We start from the raw sequence: 18887 nt of genomic DNA, 5'->3' as shown, positions 1-18887 counted from the left end.
GCAGCAGCACCGCAGGCGGTACTGTAAGCGGTGCTGCCAGGGAGAGGCTTGCGCAGGCGGGGCAGGGTGCCAACCCCTCTTCTAAGGAAAAAGTGTTTAAATAATTTCCTGCTGCTTGGACTTGGCTGGCTGGGGACACCAGTAGTAAACCCGGGGTTGTTCTCTCCGGGTGGCCTCTGTGCTGGCCAAAGCTGGGTGCCAGCCTGGTGCCACGATGCCCCATCTTGGCTGCAGGACCTCCTGTGGCACTGCTCTGAGGAGCCACTGCCGTGGAAGGAGGGAGGGAGGTGTGGGTTCAGGAGGAGAAACTTCCTCTTGCCCTGTGCTAGGCTATAAAGTGACTCAGTCCAGAAGTCGTACAATTGTGCTTCTTGTAAGGGCAGGGCACGGGGGCCGTGGCAGGGCTGGCACCGCAGCACGGCACGGACTCTGCCCTGCGGCAGCCTGGTTGGGCAACGGCTGTCTCTGCCCGGTCCTCCCCCGCGGCTCGGCTCGCAGGAGGGACGGGACTATATTTAGTCACGTCATTTCTGTGAGGAAAGGTATCTGCAGTGCTGGGAAATAGAAGAGCGGTGCTTGATTTCCAGAGCTCCTCACCATTATTTACCCATAAAATGGGAGCTAAAATAAGCTGTGGGGTGTGGTGTTGCTGGCAGGAGCCCTGCCTTTTGCTGTGGTGATGGGTGAGCGAGTGGTGGATGCTCAGACCAGCCCCTGGTGCCTTCAGGAATGTGCTGGTGTCCCGGGGGGTATTCCTGTTGCTGAACCCAGGGGGCCGCTCAGCCACAGCGGGCTGGAAACTGCTGAGACTGTACCTCTGTGAAGGGCCATGGAAAGCCCACGGGGACGTGGTGCTTCCCCACTCCCCAGGCCAAGAGGTCCTGGTGGCAGTGGGCGAGCAGTGTGGGCATTGCCGCCCGGTCCCCGCTGACTGCAGCGCTGCGAAGCCGTCCCCTCTGTTACTGCAGATTTCCTCCACACGTTCCGCCAGGCTGCCTTCCTTCCTCCTGGGGGTAGCAAAATAAAATTCTCTTCATAGCGGGCAGAATTGAGGAAATACTTGGGAGCTAATTCCCGTGCAGTTTGTTTTCCCAAACATCTGAGGTCTCTGGCCAGAAATGCCGGGCAGCAGGCGGGGGGGGCGGGGGCTCCCGGAGGAGCGGGCAGTCGCTCCAGCCTCCGGCCGGCCAGGAACCGCTGCCAGCTGCCAAGCACTGCTGGCACCACCGGCCAGCTGACGGTGCGGCGGCACTGCCGGTGGCAGTCGGGGCAAGGTGGGCAGACCCAGGCTGCGGGCTGCAATTCCTCCTTTCCCTTTTTCCCTGTTTTAGGGGATTCGGGAGATGTGGGGAGCAGGGATGCTGGGTGACCCCCTGCGGATGCAGGGGCTGTGGGCCGTGGAGCTGCGGCCACCTCTGCCCTGGCGTTGAGGCATCCTCCACCCACCCACCGCCCTGCTGGGGGCTGCCCAAGTGCACCTCATCCCCGCGGCTGCCCTGGGCCCCTTCCCCCTTTCTGCGGGGCAGGGAGCTCCGGCCGTGGTGCCTGCGGTACCGCCAGGGCCCGTGGTGGGCAGGGGAGGGGGGGCCCTGCGCGCACAGACACTCCTGGCCCCTGAACCGGCCTAATCCTCCCCACAATGCGGCACAATCCCCTTTGCCGGCGAGGGGGGAGCCCGGCCACGGAGCTCATTCATGTGACAAGCATGAGGAGGGGATCTGGGTCCCTGCCCGGCTCCCGCTCCGCCTGGCGAGTTTATTCAGGTTTTTCGGGAGATTTGGGTTCTGCTGAGTGTGCAGCTCCAGCCGAGCGCGCCGGGCTGCTGCTCTGCAAACAACTGCTGCCGTTCCCAGCTTCCCGCGAAGGCGCTGGCCCGGGCGATGCTGAGGCACCGTGCTGGGGACGGGATGGCGGCCACAGGAGAGGCCAGTCTGTCCCACGGGCTGGGTTGCCTGGGTGGGCTCGGCCCCAGCGGGAGGCGGCAGGTACCCTGGCTGGCTGGCACAGGGGCAAGGAGAAGCAACAGGGTGGCCAGTGCCAACCGCGTGGCCACTGCCAGCTGCCACCTTTTTGCTGCAGGCAGGTATGTGGGGGTGACCGCAGCCCCGCAGCACCCACCTTCACTCCCACTTTTGAGGTGAACCACAGCTGCAGAGACGCTTCCTCAGGCATCACCCAATCCCCCCAGCTAGCAGCCAAGGAGCAGGAGGAGCCCATGGCCCTCGGGAAGCCTTCCTCCTCCTCTTTCTCCTTGGGCTGCCTGACGGACTGGGCTGGTTCCAGGCTCGCTCCCCAGCACAGGCAGAGCACTTGGCCTGCCGCGGTGCGGTGAGCACCCCGGTTCAGCGCTGAGGTTGGCCCCGAGCCCACTGCCCTGCCTGCAGCACGGAGGGAGGCCGGCAGGGACGGGCCGATGGCCACGGGCATGGCTGGGTGCTCAGCCTTCGCCGCCTGCTCCGGCTTCCGCAGGGGAAGGAAACAGCCCCTTGACGTGTGAGCAAAGCAGCATTACGGGAGACAGCTAATCAATGCCTACAAGATGATCATCAATTATTTTCACTGCACATTATATTCTGTTAATGAGAGCCCTTTGCTGGTGTCATGGAGCCATTACAGGGAAGCTGAGCGATGCTCAGCTGCTGCGTGGCTGTGGGAGCTGACTGCAGGGTGTAGTGCACGCCCTGGGGTGGCTCCCGTGGGGCGGATGGGCTGTGTTCACTGCAAACACCGCCAAGGACAATCCCTGCTGCACTTTGCCCAGGCTTTTTCCCTGGGTGGAGCCGAGACCTTTGCGCTGCTTCATGGAAGTTGTGGCATCCTCGTGTTACTCAGGTGCAGCCTTGGACAACAGCCCCGAGGTCTGGAGGCATGCGGTGCTGCCTGGGCAGGGGCTGGGATGCCACAGCCGGGGTGCCCGCAGGGGGCTCGGGGTGGCTCCAGGCCAGCGAGCCAAAGGTGTTTGTGTGAAAAGCTGGCCGGAGGCACCTAGCGGGCAGACTGGCCATAGAATCACAGAAGGGTTTGGGTTGGAAGGGACCTTAAAGACCACTCAGTTCCCCCACCCTGCCCTGGGCAGGGACCCCTCCCCCCAGCCCAGGTTGCCCCAAGCCCCGTCCAACCCGGCCTTGAGCACCTCCAGGGATGGGGCAGCCACAGCTTCTCGGGGCACCCCGCGCCGGGGGTCACCGCTCTCAGCGTAAAACATTTCTTCCTGATACCATATCTCAATCTCCCCTCTTTCAGTGTCAAACCATTCCCCCTCGTCCCATGGCTCCCCTCCCTGATCCAGAGTCCCTCCCCAGCTCTCCTGGAGCCCTTTTAGGGAGTGGAAGGGGCTCTGAGGTCTCCCCAGAGCAGGTCCTGTCTGCGCTGTGTGCTGTGGCTGTACATGGTGGGAAGAGGCTGCACTGGCCCCATGACGGGCCCAGACATGTCCTGAGAACCCCGGGCTTTCTGCGGCACTAGCCGATGGCTGCTGTGCTGGCAGCAGGGAGGTACCCGCAGCTGACAGGTCTGGTGCCTCTGCCAAATGCCCTTCTGTGCCCAGAGCCGTGCCCACCACCCTGCCCATCCTGTGCCCACATGTGCGGTGGGGGGACGAGGAGATGCTTGTGGCCACCCTGGATGCTGCTGGGCCTGGCAAGAGGGAGCCACAAGGCCGGCTTCCCCGGGCACACAGGGATGAGCTCGTTTACCCCGCGGTAAATCAGCAGAGCCTCCTGGGGCTGCAGTGCATCGCCTGCTCATCCCTCTTGGGCTGTCAGTGTCTCAACAGTGGCTTTTATTGCCGTGCTGCCCCATGACATTGCTCTGTGGCTTGATATGAATTTAATTATTACTATTAATCATGAGACGGGGCTGTGGCTGTGGTGGTGGCTTGCAGAGCCAGACACCAAGATTTACGGCCGGAGCAGCCGGTCGCTGGTAGAATTAGGGCTGGGGCAGAGCAATGGTGACCCACACCAGGGATGGCTCTGGGCTTGGCTGCCACAGGACCACCGTCTGGCACAGCAAGGGCAAAGGCTTGGTCCCAGCGCAGCGCGGCACAACCCCCTGCTCCTGCAACAGCTCCAGGCCAGGCCTGCTGCCAGCCCCGCTTTCCCTGTGATGGATGTTGCGCGGTGCCGATGTGCCCATTTCAGGACATGACCCTGGAGACCAGGAGGAACACTTCTTGTGCGAGAGCTGGCAAGTGTCACTGCCGCAGCGATGGGGACCTATCCCCACATGTGGGGCAGTGGGGGCATAGGGACCAGGGTGGGTCCATCGGCCCCAGAATGGAGGGATGGGGCTGCGGCTGTACTGGGAGCCCCTGGGGCAGCCGGTGCCCCGGGCAGGGACCAGCGCTGCGGTGCGCCGGGGCAGGCGGGAGCCGAGGAAGGGGCAAACCCACCGCCCGAATCACTGCAGGCGGGTGGTCTTTGAGGGGGGCTGGGGGCTGCTGCCAGGCCTGCAGGCAGGGGCAGCTTGCAGGCAGGGGCAGCTCGCAGGCAGGAGGAGGCAGCTCGCAGGCAGGAGGCCCCCCCTGCCCTCCCCTCCCCAGGCACACCCCGCACGGGCAGTCCGGCGGCGGATCCCGCTGCATGAGCACCCTCTCGTGGCACCGCCGCCCCCCGGCCCCGCTCCCCCCGGCACTGCCGCCCCCGCCCCCCCCGGCACTGCCGCCCCCGCCCCCGAGCATCCCGGGGGGGGCGGGCGCTGCACTCCGCGCCGCTCCTGCGGTTTAACGTCGCTGCCGGAGCCCGTTCCCACGGGGGGGGGCACGGGGCGTTCGGGGCGCGGGGGGGCCGGGGGGGTCGGATGGGGACCGGGGGGCCGGGGGGGGCCGGGCAGGGCTGTGCCGGGTTAACCCCGCCCGACTGCAGCGGCGGCTCCGGGGTGAGAGCTGGGGAAGGTTAACGCCGAGAAAATCGAAACAGTACGATCCGGGTCACGATTAACAAAGTATTAATTACGTACCCACAGAAAAAAAAAAAAAAAAAAAGAGAGAGCTAATTACCTTCTATGGAAAGTTAGTGGGGAAAAGACAGAAAATGAAACATGTTTAAAATTTAATTAGAGGTCGCATGTTGTGCATAAGAATGAGCCTGTTTTTGTGAATTTGTTTGCAATTACAGACCCGTCTCTCCTTTCCATCCCCTCCCCACCAGCACTGAGCTGCATGCCCCGCCAGCGCTGCAGGTCTCCCACCGCCCCTCCACCTGTCCCTTGCTGTGGGGGTGCTCCCATGCGTGGGTACAGGGCCCAAACCCCCCGCAGACCCCTCCGGCTCTCCCCTTCCCTTCATGTCTGTCTCAGGGGCGCCAGCAGCCCACAGACAATGGAACGGTGAAGCTAACCAGGCTTTGAACTGCAATAAACCGTGTGAAAATGGAATCAATTCTGCAGTCGGATGACTCAGTAATGAAGAGTCAAGTCCCACACTGCGGTGTGTCTCAGCTCTGATATCTTCATTGCTTTTATCTGCATGGAGGGAGCAGATTTACCCGGCTTTCAACTGAGACTGCAGCAAACGGGCTGGTGATTATCCCCTTCCCAAAGACATCCCGGAGGTTAATCCCTTGATCCACCCCGGCGCACCGGGGCAGGAGGGGAAGCTGCCGGCAGAGCTTGGTCCTGCACGGTCCACGGGTGCTGCAGGAGCATCACCAGCCACCCCCAGCCGTGGGGCCCCGCCTCTGCCTGGCACGAGCATGCAGCTCGGCACTGGTGCCCATGGGCAGGCAGGATGGCCGGAGCAGCCCAAGGGGCACCCAGCGGGCTCTGGGGCTGTTTGCCGGTGAGAGCGTGGCCTGAACAGAGCCGAGAACAGCTCTGGGCTCCCGGCGAGGCCGGGGGGAATCCCTTGCGGGGCTGTGCAGGACATCGCAGCTGGTGACGGGGTTTTGGGCTGGGGCTGGGGCCAGGGTGGGAGCAGAGAGCAAAGCAATAAGGGAGTAATATGTTAGTAACATTTTAAAATAAAACACTTGATCTCATCTAGAACAATTTCTGCTATGACATCAGGCCAGCCCCAAGCTTTGGAAGTGGCTGAGAAGCCAATCAGGGCACCACGTCCCGACATGAACCCTGGCCTGGCACTGGGCACCGTCCCAAACCACTTCTACCCCTCCGTGAAGCTAAAGGGGAGAAACCTCACCTGGCTGCAGTCCCAGATCGCAGCAAGTGCGCTCAGGCCGCCCCAGCTCTGAGCCCAGCTGGCACGTGCAGACACCTTTACAGTGCCTCAGCCCCTTCACCATGCGTCCTCGCCAACGGCGCAGCTCTGCCGCTCTGTCCCCAGCAGCTCTGAGCAGCCTGTGCCGGCCACATCGCACGCAGGACCTGAGGGAACAGTTGCAAATGTCTTTAAAACAATTTAGGAGCTTCTCATCCAAGTTTCTTCCTGCGTAAAGGGAAGGACCAGTAAAATGAGGCGATTTGCTCAGCAGCAGCTGGGACCCAGAGATGGTCCCACCCGGGCAGGAGTGGTGCCTCGCTGGGAAACAGGGTCCTCGTCGGCACTGCCCGGGGCAGCTGGGACTGCTTGGCTTCACTGGCAGGATGAAGTGCAGATCAGTGGACACATTTCCCAGGCCTCAGCCTTGGCCAGCGCTGCTTTCGGAGGAGTGGTGCTGCCTTTGAACCCGTCCCCATGGCAGCCTGGGGTCTGTGCTGTCCTGTGCTGGGCACCACGACACGGCCCCGTCCTTCGGGGGAGGTGGCAGGTCTGGGGCAGCTGTCACTGCTCTGTGATGCACCTCGTGTCAAACCCAGTAAGATCTGCCATTACTTGAAGCTATAGTTTTGTCCTATCCTAAAAATGATATCTTACCAGGTTTGACTTTAAGCATGTAATGAATAACGTACAAGTCAGGACAAACCTAATTATAAAATACGCTTGTGCTAATAACTGCTTTTGAGACCATATGGGGATCTAATACACGCCAAATAAAAGGCAAAGCAAGCCATTATCTTGAAATGTCTAGTTCTCGCTCAGCCAAACACTATGAAATCATTATGTTTAATTATGGGATATCACCCTGGAATACCAGCTTACTAATTATTTATAATGATTTCTGAATGCACATTATAATCTCCTGGACAGGGCAGTGAGAGTCACCGCGGGCAGCTGCAGCCCGTACTGCTTTCCTGTGGCCAGGCATTGTTTCACCCTGGAGTTAAAGCTGCCTCATTGTATGATCCGACGGGCTCGGAGGTCCCTGCTCTGCAAGGACACTGCCACAGCAAACGGCTTTTGCCTCCTTTTCTCCCTGTGACACACCATGGTGCTGGCTGTGCACCCGCAGCCTCCCCGAGCGCAGCCCGAAGGGTCGGGGGGGTGCAGGGCCCCGTTCCCCCATCCCCGGGGCCAGGGGAAGCAGCAGGACAGGGAAAGCAGGAGAGGGTATCGCCCGGCCGCTGCGGCAGACCTGTCCCCTCTGAGCACACGTGCCAGGGGCTGAGGAGCCGTGGGTGCGCGGGAAGTGTGTGCTTGGGCATTTTCCAGGCAGCTGCACAGGAGCAGCGCGGCAGTTTTGGGGGAGCAGCCATCCTGAGGATGCTCCTGCCATGGCCGTGGGTGCCCGGGGTGGGTGCAGAGCCCATTGTGGCCATCACCCCTCCCTGACAACCTGCTGTCCTGCATTCATGCTCTGCAGACCCGTAAGCTCTTTGTCACCGGAGTGTCTCCTGCCCATCGCTCCGCACCCTGGGAAGCCTCATTAGTGCTAATTATCGAGGGGTTGCCAGGACGGTGCTTGGGGCTGATGCCCCCGGCGGGCAGGGCACAGCGCGGGAGGGCAGAGCAGCATCTCCACACCGCCGGGGAAAGAGGCGATGGGAAGAGGGACACACGACCCCCTGAAATCGCTCCTTAATGACATGGCCACATTAACGGCAAAGGGAACGGTCCCCGCATGGGCCACCCACCTTTCGGCTCGGCGGGGGGAAGGGAAAGGTCTCATAGCCCTACAACCCCTCTCTCGGCCTCCGCTCTTCCCGGGGGGCTCCGGGCAGGGGCGGCCCCCGCAGCCGGGGACAGGCCAAGGCGACCGCCGCGGCTCTCCCGCAGCCCTTCCCCGCGGGGTCGCCAGGGGGCACCCAGGCGCTGTGCCGGGGCCGGGGATGTCCCGGACGCGGTACCGACAGTGCCCGGCGCCGAGCGGCAGCTCCCTGGGGGGCGGGGGGGGGCAGGACGGGCTGGGCCAGCGCCGCTGGGCTCTCCCTGGCCACGTGGTGGCACAGACACGAGTCCCCAGCCCTTAGGAAAGAGTGGGTACGCTACGGTAAAACACTCGCCCGCGGGAACAGACTGCTCATTGCGGTCCTCTGGCTAATTTGTTGTTGTTAGAGGTAATGGACAGCTTTTCTTTGGCCATGAAATTTACAAAAAAAAAACAACAAAAAGCAGGAAAAATAAGTACCAGCACTCTCAGCATGTCTCCATGGAAGTAGAGCAAGTAGGATTAATGCACAGCACGGTCAAATAAAGAAGTGCCGCTTTCAATGACTTAAGAGGGACAAGAAAGGAGGAATGAAAGCAAAGCGTGGGAGGGGAATTAAAGCTCACCCTCACCGGAACAGAACGCAGAGGAGCTGAGAGCAAGGGCTGCTCTGGCATCTCATTGAAGTGATCTTCACCTGCAGAGCCGAGGGGAAAACCCACGGGACGCAACATCACTGTTCCTGCGGCCTTTCCTCGGGAGTCGGGGGCGAGCGCCCTGTGCCGCAGGACGGGGGTGGCCGTGCTCAGCCTGGCCCCCATGCAGGAAACCCTGCCGCTGCCATGTGAGGACCTCAGCGCACCGCTTGGCACATGCAGCGTTACCTAATTTACAGGATTTATGACCTCCAGTGCTTCCCATGTTTTCTCTACCCTCTCCTATTAATCAATAAGCCATTATCATAACCCTTAGGAAATGATTTATAGATTGTATCTTCAGTTTCATCGTGGAGACAGCACTTGTCCGCATCACAGCTTGCTCTGGAGCCTCTGGGCTGAGGACGTATGCAGACAGCGCGTACTGGCTCGAAGGGGAAGGGGCGCACGGCCACCCGCCCGGCAATGAAGACATCCCTGCACAGCACCAAGGCATGTCCCCCCGCGCCTGCCTACGCCGGCCGTGCAGGGGGCTGCGGGCCCAGGCGCAGGGGGAATGGTCTGGGCTGGAGAGCAGCGGCCAGGAGCAGGAAGCAAAGCACCAGTAGCCCAACTACTGGTGGCCACCAGGCTACTGGTCTGTACAAAGGCATTTTCCTGGCACTGTGGTCACCGCCGGCAGCAAGAGCACAGCCGTGAGCTTTCTGTGCCATCAGCTGCAGAGCGTGTTAACTCCAGAATTAATATGCGATCGGCCAGAAGCATGGATTATTATAGCAAAATTATGCAACTAAGTAGGTTGTTAACAAGTTGATTTAGAATTCATAAATGAGGGGGGAAAAGATAGCAGGGCAGAGAACGGCAGGCCCAAATTAATTTCAACTGTTTGATGAGGAATCAGCGATGTAGGGAATGAGATAGGGAGCAGGATTAAAGTGAGTTCATATTTAAAATCAGTTTGAAAGGGTGCCAGAAACCACTCCATTCAGACTTGGTCATTGTGAGACCTCGTCACTTCTTTCATTAGTTCCAAACTCTTTGGCTGTAATTACCAGGTCCCAGGCGGGCGGTGGCTGACCTCCTTCCAGTATCTGTAGAAGACGCTCACGTAAAACTGCTTTTCTCCCCCACCTGATTTGCTCAGAACCACAACGGCCGGGATCCTGCACCCGGAGGAGCGGGAAGGCGCAGTGGTGCCTGAAGAGCACCCAGCTGGCGCGTACCAGGACGAGAGGCTCGCGGGGAAGAAAGGAGGAGGGTGGAGAAGAAAGGGCAGCGGAAGGTGATGGAGAGACAACTCCAGGTGACGGATCCGTGATGTGGAGGCCCGGCTGCTGCAGGACACAGAGGAGGAAAGAAAACGCAGCTGCACTGCTTACACCTGCAGGTTCTTCACCGGCATCACACGTGCTTTCATCATAGATTTACATAAATAAGGCTCAGAATACCAGGCTGAGGAGCGGGGGCAGGGACTTCTCTCCTGGCTCAGGACGGAAGCAAAGCACGGTGGAGAAAGCTGCCATCGCTTGTCTTCTGCCTGGTCCTTACTGAGAAAGAATCTTTTGCATTTTCTAAAAATCATTTGCTAAATTGCTTTCGTCTGCACACGCGTCCGTGTGCGGGAGCACGCGGGTGGCTGTCACACACTGTCCAGCCCCGGCCTGTCTGTGGCCACTGTTCAAATACCAGTGAGGTGCATTGAATGGGAGTAATTTTTAAATAATAGGAAAAGTTGTAAGAAAATGGTGTCAGTATTTAAATTTAATTGGGTTATGTGAGGCTCAAATTCCCAAAATAGCCATTTTTTAGTAACAGCAGCATTTTTATGGGCTTAAATGTGAGACCAAAGAACTGTTACGTATTTTAGGCAATCAACAGACTACTATACTTTTTCCAAAGTTAATTTGAAATGTAAATCCATATAGTTGTTCGTTATGCACTAATCCAACTGTATGAGCATAAAGCTCACTGCAACAGAGGTTCGCTTAATCTGCTATAACTTTCATTTCAGGCTTCGCGGGGGCCGTGACTTGTCCGGTTCCTCTGTCAGGCCGCTGGAGGAGGGGGCTCTGCCCTCCCGCTGACGCTGGAGTGGGGGGATGCTGCGGGCTGGTGGGATGCTGCTCCTGCATCTGCCGCATCCCGCAGGAGAGGCGGCTTCCCCGGGCGAGTGCAGCGCTGGGCACTGTGCGGTGTGCCGCAGGGACAACGCCTGTGATCACAGCCCGCACCGACTCCCCCTCTCAAATAAAGACCTGCTCCCAAACTGGTTCCGAACAGGGAGACATACTAAAACCCAATTAAAAATATTCCAGCTTTGTTTTTAGTCTCGGTGACTTGTCAATTTAGCAAACAACAGTGCTTATAACCATTAATCATCTGGGCTCAATTTGTGCCGGCTGACTCATTTACCTCCCGAGCAGGCACGGCTGCAATACTTCCATTGTGTGTTTAACTTTACAAATAATTTATCAAACACAACACCCAATTAAATTGCCCTTCTGTATCCATTAGCCATCATATTGATCTTCTTTTTGCTACCTTCACCACTAGCTGTGGGCCTCTGGTTTGTTTAATACCATAAATATTATTGCATCTCTCCCTGCAGTCCTGCCGAGGAGCCTGTGCCTGCGCTGAGCGTCGTTCGGGTCTGCTCTGCGCTGCCTGTCCCAGCCGGAGGGGACATTCCCCTCTCCATCCTCCCCTGGGGGGAATCGCAAAAGGGCGAGAGGAGGCGCGGAAGTGCAAGACGTCTCAGCAGTGAAATGTAAATCTCTTCACTGCGGAGCACTGAGGGAGTGGGAGATGGAGGGTCCTCTTTGCTCCCAGCGCTGGGGACGAGGGTGCGAGCACTGGGGGTGCCGGGATGTGCCCCCAGCTGGACTTAGTGGTGGTGGCTGCCCAGTGCCTGTACAATGACATGGGATCTCAAAACACTTCCAAACATTTCCAGGCTTCAGAAATGCTGCGGGGCGTGTAAATAGCTGGTGGTTTATCTCGCGCGGCTAAATGGCCAAAACCGGGAATTAAGTGGCTTGCCCTAGGCTACAGAACACATTACGGGGAGGATTGAGATTAGAAGCCAGGTGTCCTCAGTGCCTCTCCTCTGCCCTCATCACCAGATAAGGCACCTTCTTTAGTCCTTCTTTGTATCCATGAATCTCAATTTAATTAGCTTTATCTCCATATACCTGCTTTATCTCTTTTCCTGCACCTCAGAGACTGATCTCTCGCCATACTCCTGGGCTGTGTGTGCTCTTTGCGAAGACCATCCTCTTCAGCCCCACCAGAAGTGGGCAATAAATGAATTTACCCTTTGGACTCAGGATTTTTCTTCCTAAGTCACTGACACACTAAAGCATTTTTTCTCTATTCCCGCAGAAACCTTCCAAGTAGGAAGAGTTTCCATCAAAGCAGGGAAGTTTGTGATCCTGTGCAATTTCACGGCCACTTGGAAATAACACATTAAGGGAAAAAATCCCACACTGTGCCAAGCTGTTTGGGAGTGCTGGGTCAATAGCAAAGATAATTAGATACTAACAGAGTTATTCCACATTCTCCTCTGAATTGTATTAAAGAAATGCTCTGCATCAAAACTAAGTGGAAAAATGTCACTTAGTCTTTTTTGTATCCAGAAAGGCACAAACTGACTTTTCCTGCTCCCGTCCTCACAATCCCGCTCTGCTGCCTGTTGTTGGAGCCTGGGATGCTGCGCGGCCACTTGCATGAGGGATGTCCCGAACCCCCTCTCCATTACCCCCAGCCCTGGCCACGCTGTGGGAGCACGTGGGTCTCCGTGGGTCCAGCACTGTGCTGAGCCCACGGGAGACTCAGTCCGACACCGGGGGGGACCCAGGGAGGAGGCCGGGGCAGGCTGGACCGGGGCGTCTCCTGCCCAGCCTGCAGCCGGGAGCGCTATCGGGACTCATGCAGAAGAGTCCACAGCATCTAAATTAATCACTTTATTTATTTACTTAATTAAATTGGAGTGGTGCCATCAGAGAGTCAGCAGAAAGTGGAATGAAAGTCACAAATAAAAGAGGAAGGTGTGAACTTCGGCAGCAGTGCCGCGGGTGGGCAGCGTGTCAGGGGGCTGCAGGGGTCCCGCGGCAGCCGGAGACCCTCTGCCGAAGGGCAAGGGGGGCTCAGCGGGCAGGCAGGGGCCGTGGGGAAGGCTCCCAGACTCCAGGAGTGACAGTTCAGGCACTGACCCCCAAATCTAGTGTCCCATCCAGAGCCTCTCTGGTGCCAGCGTGTGCCTCCGCACGGCTCCCCTGGCGGCTCTCGCCCGGCGGCCTCGAGGGAGGATTAACTCAGGGCAGTGGAAACTCCTCTGACAGCAGCTCTCCCTCAGCCCCCTCTCTTCTTACGGCCTGCTGAGGGGAATGAAAAATAACCCACGCACATCCCTATTATTTCCACATTAATATTTCCTAATGTAAAATGCCACAGCACATTAATCTAATGAAAACATTTAAACCTTCTTCCCTGTCTCGGCCCTCCGGCAGGCTTGGCACACGCTGGGTTATCGCCCTGTCTCCCTTGCCCCGTGGAGCATCCCTGCTCCCCCGGCTGCCATGGGCACGGGGCAAGGCAGGGTCCGGGAGGCTTCTGCGGGTACCACTGAGCGTTGCTCACCTCCCTCCTTGTCCGGCGAGTGGAGGCACGGTGGGGTCCCGCTCCAGCCTGCAGCCCCGTCCCCGAGGCTGCCGGACCACCGGCTTTTGCCACGTTTCCTCTCCGGATGAGGGCTGCAGCCTGCAGGGAGTGGGAGCGCAGGGGTGCCTGTCTGCGGGCGAACGCACACGCCTGAAGCCTGAGGAGGAAAGAAAGGTCAAGAAGCGTCTCACACTGACACAGCGTGGCACGATGTGGTTTGGCAGCGCACGAGGTGATGGCTTGTGATGGGAGCGGCAGAAATTACAGACTCCAGAGAACATCTGTGGGCCAAAGTGACACCGGCTTCTGCGCTGGGCTGAGGAGGGGGGTCCCGCTCCCGTGCTGGGACGCAGGGCTGAGCAGCCCAGCGCTGCTCCCTGACCAGCCGTGCCCCAAAGGCAGGCGAGCGCCCACCCCACGGGGACAACGTCCCCTGGTCACCATCCCCAGTCGCGGCTTCAAGGCTCCAGGTGCCAGGACGGTGAGAGGATGGCTCCGTAGGCATGGAGAACCGCAGGGGCACCGACAGCTCAGGCAGTCGCTGGCTCCCTGGCGCTGGCTGGGAAAAGATGCATGCTGACGGGCAGTAAGGCAGCCAGCCCCCCCCGTGTTCCCCAGCGTCACTCAGGGCACCCCCAGGGGTCCCGGCAGGAACCTGCCCCGGTGGGCAGCCCTCCTTGTTGGCACCGTGCCCCCCCGCGTGAGAAGCCATACACCCTGCCCCGGCTTTGCATTCCCAGCACATCCCTGGCTAACGGATAACTGCAGCAGTACTATAATTCCATAATCACTTGCAGAGAGACTGGTTCCTGCCTTCTCATTTAAAATGTCACAGCTTGTGTTTGCTCTTTTATGCTTTGTACTTTCAATGAACTTCTTCTTCCCAGGACCCATTAGCTAGTTTAAAACTTTATAACGATCATTAGGGAGTTGTTCATTGCTAATTGTGCAGTCAGAAATACGCCTGCCAAGCTCCACCGCCACCCCCGCCTCCTCCCCTGCTCGTTAAGGTGCATCGCTTCTGCCTGACGGCCGTCCTGCCCACAGCAGGCAGGGCAGGGATGGCACCGCCTGCTGCCCGCTGGGCCATGCAGCCGCAGAGCAGGAGCTGCGGGGAAAGACGCTTTTGCTTGATTTATAGATGCTTTCCAGCAGTTAACGCACAGCTCCCATCCTGCTCCTGGGGAGGGGAATCAACACCTTCGGCACGTGCCCAGGCGCCCTGGCAGGGTCCCCCCAGCACACAGAGCGTCTGCAGACAGCGAGTTCCACCGCCTCGCGGCTGCCTTCTGCAACCTGCCACCTGCGGGGGCTTTGCGAAGGGGGGAAAGGCTCCTTTCCATGGTGGTGGGGGGAACGGGGCGCGACGGCTGCTCCTCAGCCCCGCTGGCGCCCACGAGCCGCGCGTGGGGCTGCGCCCAGGGCACGGCACTGCGGCAGAGATGCTGTGCAGTAGGTGCCCGGACTGGCAGGATCCGCCCAGCCTGACCCAAACGCTTGCTGGCGTTGGGGCAGAGAGAAGGTGGTTTCCAGAAGCTCTGGCTTCCCCTACGGCATGCACCCAGCCCCTCTCTGAAGGGCTGAAAAGGAGACGCTTCAAAAATGAAAGCTGCTTTTTACACTGAAAAGTATAAGCTGAATCCATAATGACTGCAGAGGGATAACATGTCTAATCCTCCCAAGCAAGAGGGAAGATCCCCGCTAATCCACGCTTAGCCCCGGGAGGAGCAGGCGGGGGGTGCAGGGGCATTTCAGAGACCAGCAGAGGCACAGAGCGCTCCGGCCTCCCCGAGGGGATGAAGGCAGCCCGCAGCGCCACGGCCGAGCATCGTGCCCGCGGGGGGCTGGGCAGGTGAGGGCTGGGCGCAGGGCGCGCGCCTGGACTGCACGTGTGCCATTGGGGCTGCGGCTGCGCCCCCGGACACACTGGTCAATAGTGGCCGGGGATGCTGTGGCCTGGGACGTTTTCCCTCTTCGCCACTCTCCTGAGTCCTGCTTCCCCCTGCTCTTGGCTCCCCGACTCATTTGTTCTCGGGAGAGCTCGTTGCACCAAAACCAGCTCCGCTTGCAAGCAAAACAAAACCCCTTTGTTAGCTGGATACTTTTCCACTGCTGCTGTAACAAAATGCCAAGTTAAATAAGTTATATGAACAGTATTTGATTTGGTGACAAGCTGAAGGAGACCTCCAGTGCCCGGAGGATTAATGACTAATCTTTGTCCTGTATGTGGAGCAGGCGAAGAGTGCGGCAGTCAATAACACACTCAATTTTGTTGCCTTCTTCACCAGCAATTAGACTGGGAAATGAAGAAGTGTGGGGCTGGTGGCATTTGCATGCTGGCTGGCTAGTGCTAATCAGAAAGGGGAAAATACACTTCTTTTAATTGGATTACACAATCAGATCTGATGAGAGGAAGAAACAACTTCTTACTGAACAGTGATTTGTTGTTGCTTGAGCGAAGGTTTTGTGCCCCACAATTTCGCTTTGTGCCATACCCTTTTAGCAGACCCATTTTCCCATCTTAAAACCAACTAATTTCCTCTGTGGCCAAACACATCTTAGGTCATATTCTGTGTGCTTTCCAGTCAATAGCTTGGGCTTCTCTTTCACCAGGGGACGACAAAGATTTCAAAAATCACCGACATTTCAAGGTTTGCACTGACGTGACCATATTCACCCACAAAGTACGGACACGAGACACTTTCGGTGTAGACGCAGGGGGAATTCTGACAAAGTTGCAAGTTTGTCCCCATTTATCCTCCCACGGCCCACACCGCAGAAGAGAATTAATCTTTCCTGTCTGCGCACCTCCTCGTGCCGCCGGCACTGCCCGTGCAGACCCTGCGGCCACCGGGCATCGCGGCGGGGGCCGGGATCGCTCCCCGCAGCCGGGCTGCCGTCAGCACTTGTTCAGCTGCGAGTTCCTTCGAAATGTCAGCCGGGGAGCTCCTGCTCCACCGTGCAAACCCAATCAATGCAGCTTGTCAGGATGACTGAAGGAGTTAAAGTGATGAAGGTCACCTCGTCACCGAGATCCTGAGCAGTGCTGCTTGTTCCACTGCCTGCGTCTTTCTCTGTAACCTCCCGTGGTGCTGCCCGGGCCCGTTTCTGTTCCCAGTGGTACTCACCGATTCCTCGTGGCATTCCCGACATGTGCACATCAGGGTCTGACCGCGCCACCAGCCGTGGGGACGGCAGCAGAGCAAGCGGGAGCGTTCACAGCCACACTGACGCTTGCTCAGGCCAGAGCCCAAAGGACGAGGACAGGAGATTCCCACCGCCTGCTGCGGCTGAGGGCTGGCGACCCTTTGTACCAAAACTGTTATTTTCCCACAGCTTATGTACGTTTGACACAGCCATTTTTGAGATGTGGGAAACACAGACCCACACCCACACATTGGACATCCCCCGGAGCAGAAGGGTTTTCCACGGCATTATTCCCGCTGGAAAGGGCAGCGTAGGAGCAGCTCAGTGTCCTTTACAGGGTAATGGTCTCTTTGTTTCACAGTGTAAAACAGCTGAGTGCTCTTGGCTTGTTGGTGTCTTCTTGGTAGTAACTCACGCTGTCCCTGTTTGCCATGACACTGTTCTCCTAAAGCACCATTGCATGATGCTGCCACTGCATGTCACTGTTAAGACAGTGACAAAAAAGGCGCCTGTATTGAGGTTTAGTGTGGGGGGGGTGGACCCGCCGCCCCCCGCGGGGGCTGTCCCTGCTGCCCTACGGCAGGCAGCTCATCCCCCACTCAGGCTGGCGGGAACCCCGCAGAGTGGGGATGGGGGGGCAGAGGCTCTTGGCAAGTGCGTGGGAATTCCGACAGCCACCGACTCAGCAGCTCCGGGGAGGTGCCTTGTGCCCAGATCCACGGGACAGAGCGGAGCCCAGAAGCCCCAGTCCCGGCCCTGAGAGTTACAACATAGGAAAGACGCCGTTGACGTGCAGCTTGCATCCCTGCAGAATGAAAACCCATTATCCCTGTTGAAACTTTCAGGTCTCAAACCATTTCAGACGTAATTCAGTTTCTTAATGCAAAAGAGCAATGCTCTCCAGGTCCGCGGGGCCGGTCGCAGCGGTGCCTCCTGTTGCTGCCGGAGCTAAAAGCCGTGTTCGGAGAGCGGGCTGGCGCAGAGGAAGGAAGCGATGGCAAAGCGAAGGGGCGCGGTGCTACCACCGATCCAAACGCATCACAGCTCCAGAGGCTTTAAATATTTATAATTATTTTTCTCAGCTCTTGAATTATTAAACACTGGGGGTGTGGTTTACTCTACACTGAACGTGAGCAGCTGAACTCTATTTTTTCTGAATGAACTGGGTGCCGATAAGGATTGCCAGGGACGCATTCCGCGCAGCTTGTGTGCACCACAGCGGGTCTGATCCGTCTCAGAGCCATGAGACCACCACCAGCGTGTGGCCCTGTGGATGCCAGAGCTGCTTCTCCCGTTCCCGGGGCTTAGTTCCAGCTGTGATTAGCACAGCCCAAGCAGCGCATTCAGACGCGCACAGCCGACAGCAGCGGGCTCTCCGTTCGCTTGGCACAACGCTCCCTCCGGCAGTACTTCATGGGGAAGGGCTCACATCGGCACAACTCCCTCCTTGTCCTCCCCGGGCTGAAGTCTGACCAAGGAGCACTGCTCAGCTGCAAGCTGCACGCCGGCTGCTCTGCATGGACGGGTTAGGCGAAGGGCAGACATTAATTGAAGGGGATGTGATGATGTAGCCTGGGAAATGCCTCGCGTAGCCCCGCCTGGGGATTTGTATGCAGACCAGGATGCATATCCCTGCTTAGAAACTGATTTTCAGCCCTGCTGTGATGGAGGAGGCGAGGTGGAGGCCAGCAATAAGGCAGGCAGTATAAAGCGTAACTCAGCTGCAAACTGCTCTCTGTTTTTAATTTGCTTTGTATGAGGAGGCTGCAGCCCCTCACGCACAGGGCAGTCCTTGCTAAGCCCTGCTTGCTCAAGCAGGAGGGACCATTTTGGGGTGCTCAGGCTGGTGGCAGCTTCACAGACCGTGCTTAGAAGAGGAGGCGGCAGCAGAAGCCGCGGAGGGAGCCTGCGGTGCAGGTCCGAGCCGCAGGCACGGCACTGGCTGTGCCCATGGCGGGAGGCTGTCGGTAAGGCAACGCGCAGCGGCGCAGGAGGAGCTGAACTGACAGTCCTGAGCCGATCGCCACTTGCCATTCCCCTCCACGCTTCAAGGCTTATCCACAGACAAATAGGGAATATCCTCTTCTGAATTCAGCTGCCATTAGAAAGGGCTCAGCAGCCTCTCTCGGGTGCCGCAGATAAGGAAACGACATGTCCTACGCACAGCACTGGTGGCAGAGAGACGGCTCAGCGCCGCGGGCCAAAATAAGGCCATGCCAGCGGCGGACGGGAGCTGCCCGGACAGGAAGGGCGAACGCGGGGCTGGGGAGGGGATGTCCAGGCTGCGCCGGTGGCGATGGGCGAGTTCTGCCTTGTGCCGCTGCGCCGGGGCTCTGCAGGGCAGCGCGGGGGGAGGAAACCAGTGGGGACCCGCAGGAGGCACTGGGGGCTGCAGTGCGGGTGCCCGGTTTTGCGAAGGCGTCCGGCTGGAAGAGCCCGCGGCTCTCGGTGAGTCCTTGCCGGGGTCTCCCCCACGCGCCCCCCCATCGCTCCCCAGCCG

The sequence above is a fragment of the Vanellus vanellus genome (genome assembly GCF_965231255.1).
Source record: "Vanellus vanellus genome assembly, chromosome: 23".
In the NCBI taxonomy this organism is placed as follows: Eukaryota; Metazoa; Chordata; class Aves; order Charadriiformes; family Charadriidae; genus Vanellus; species Vanellus vanellus.
The sequence above is the reverse complement of the archived record's forward strand: the minus strand, read 5'-3'. Positions refer to the sequence as shown.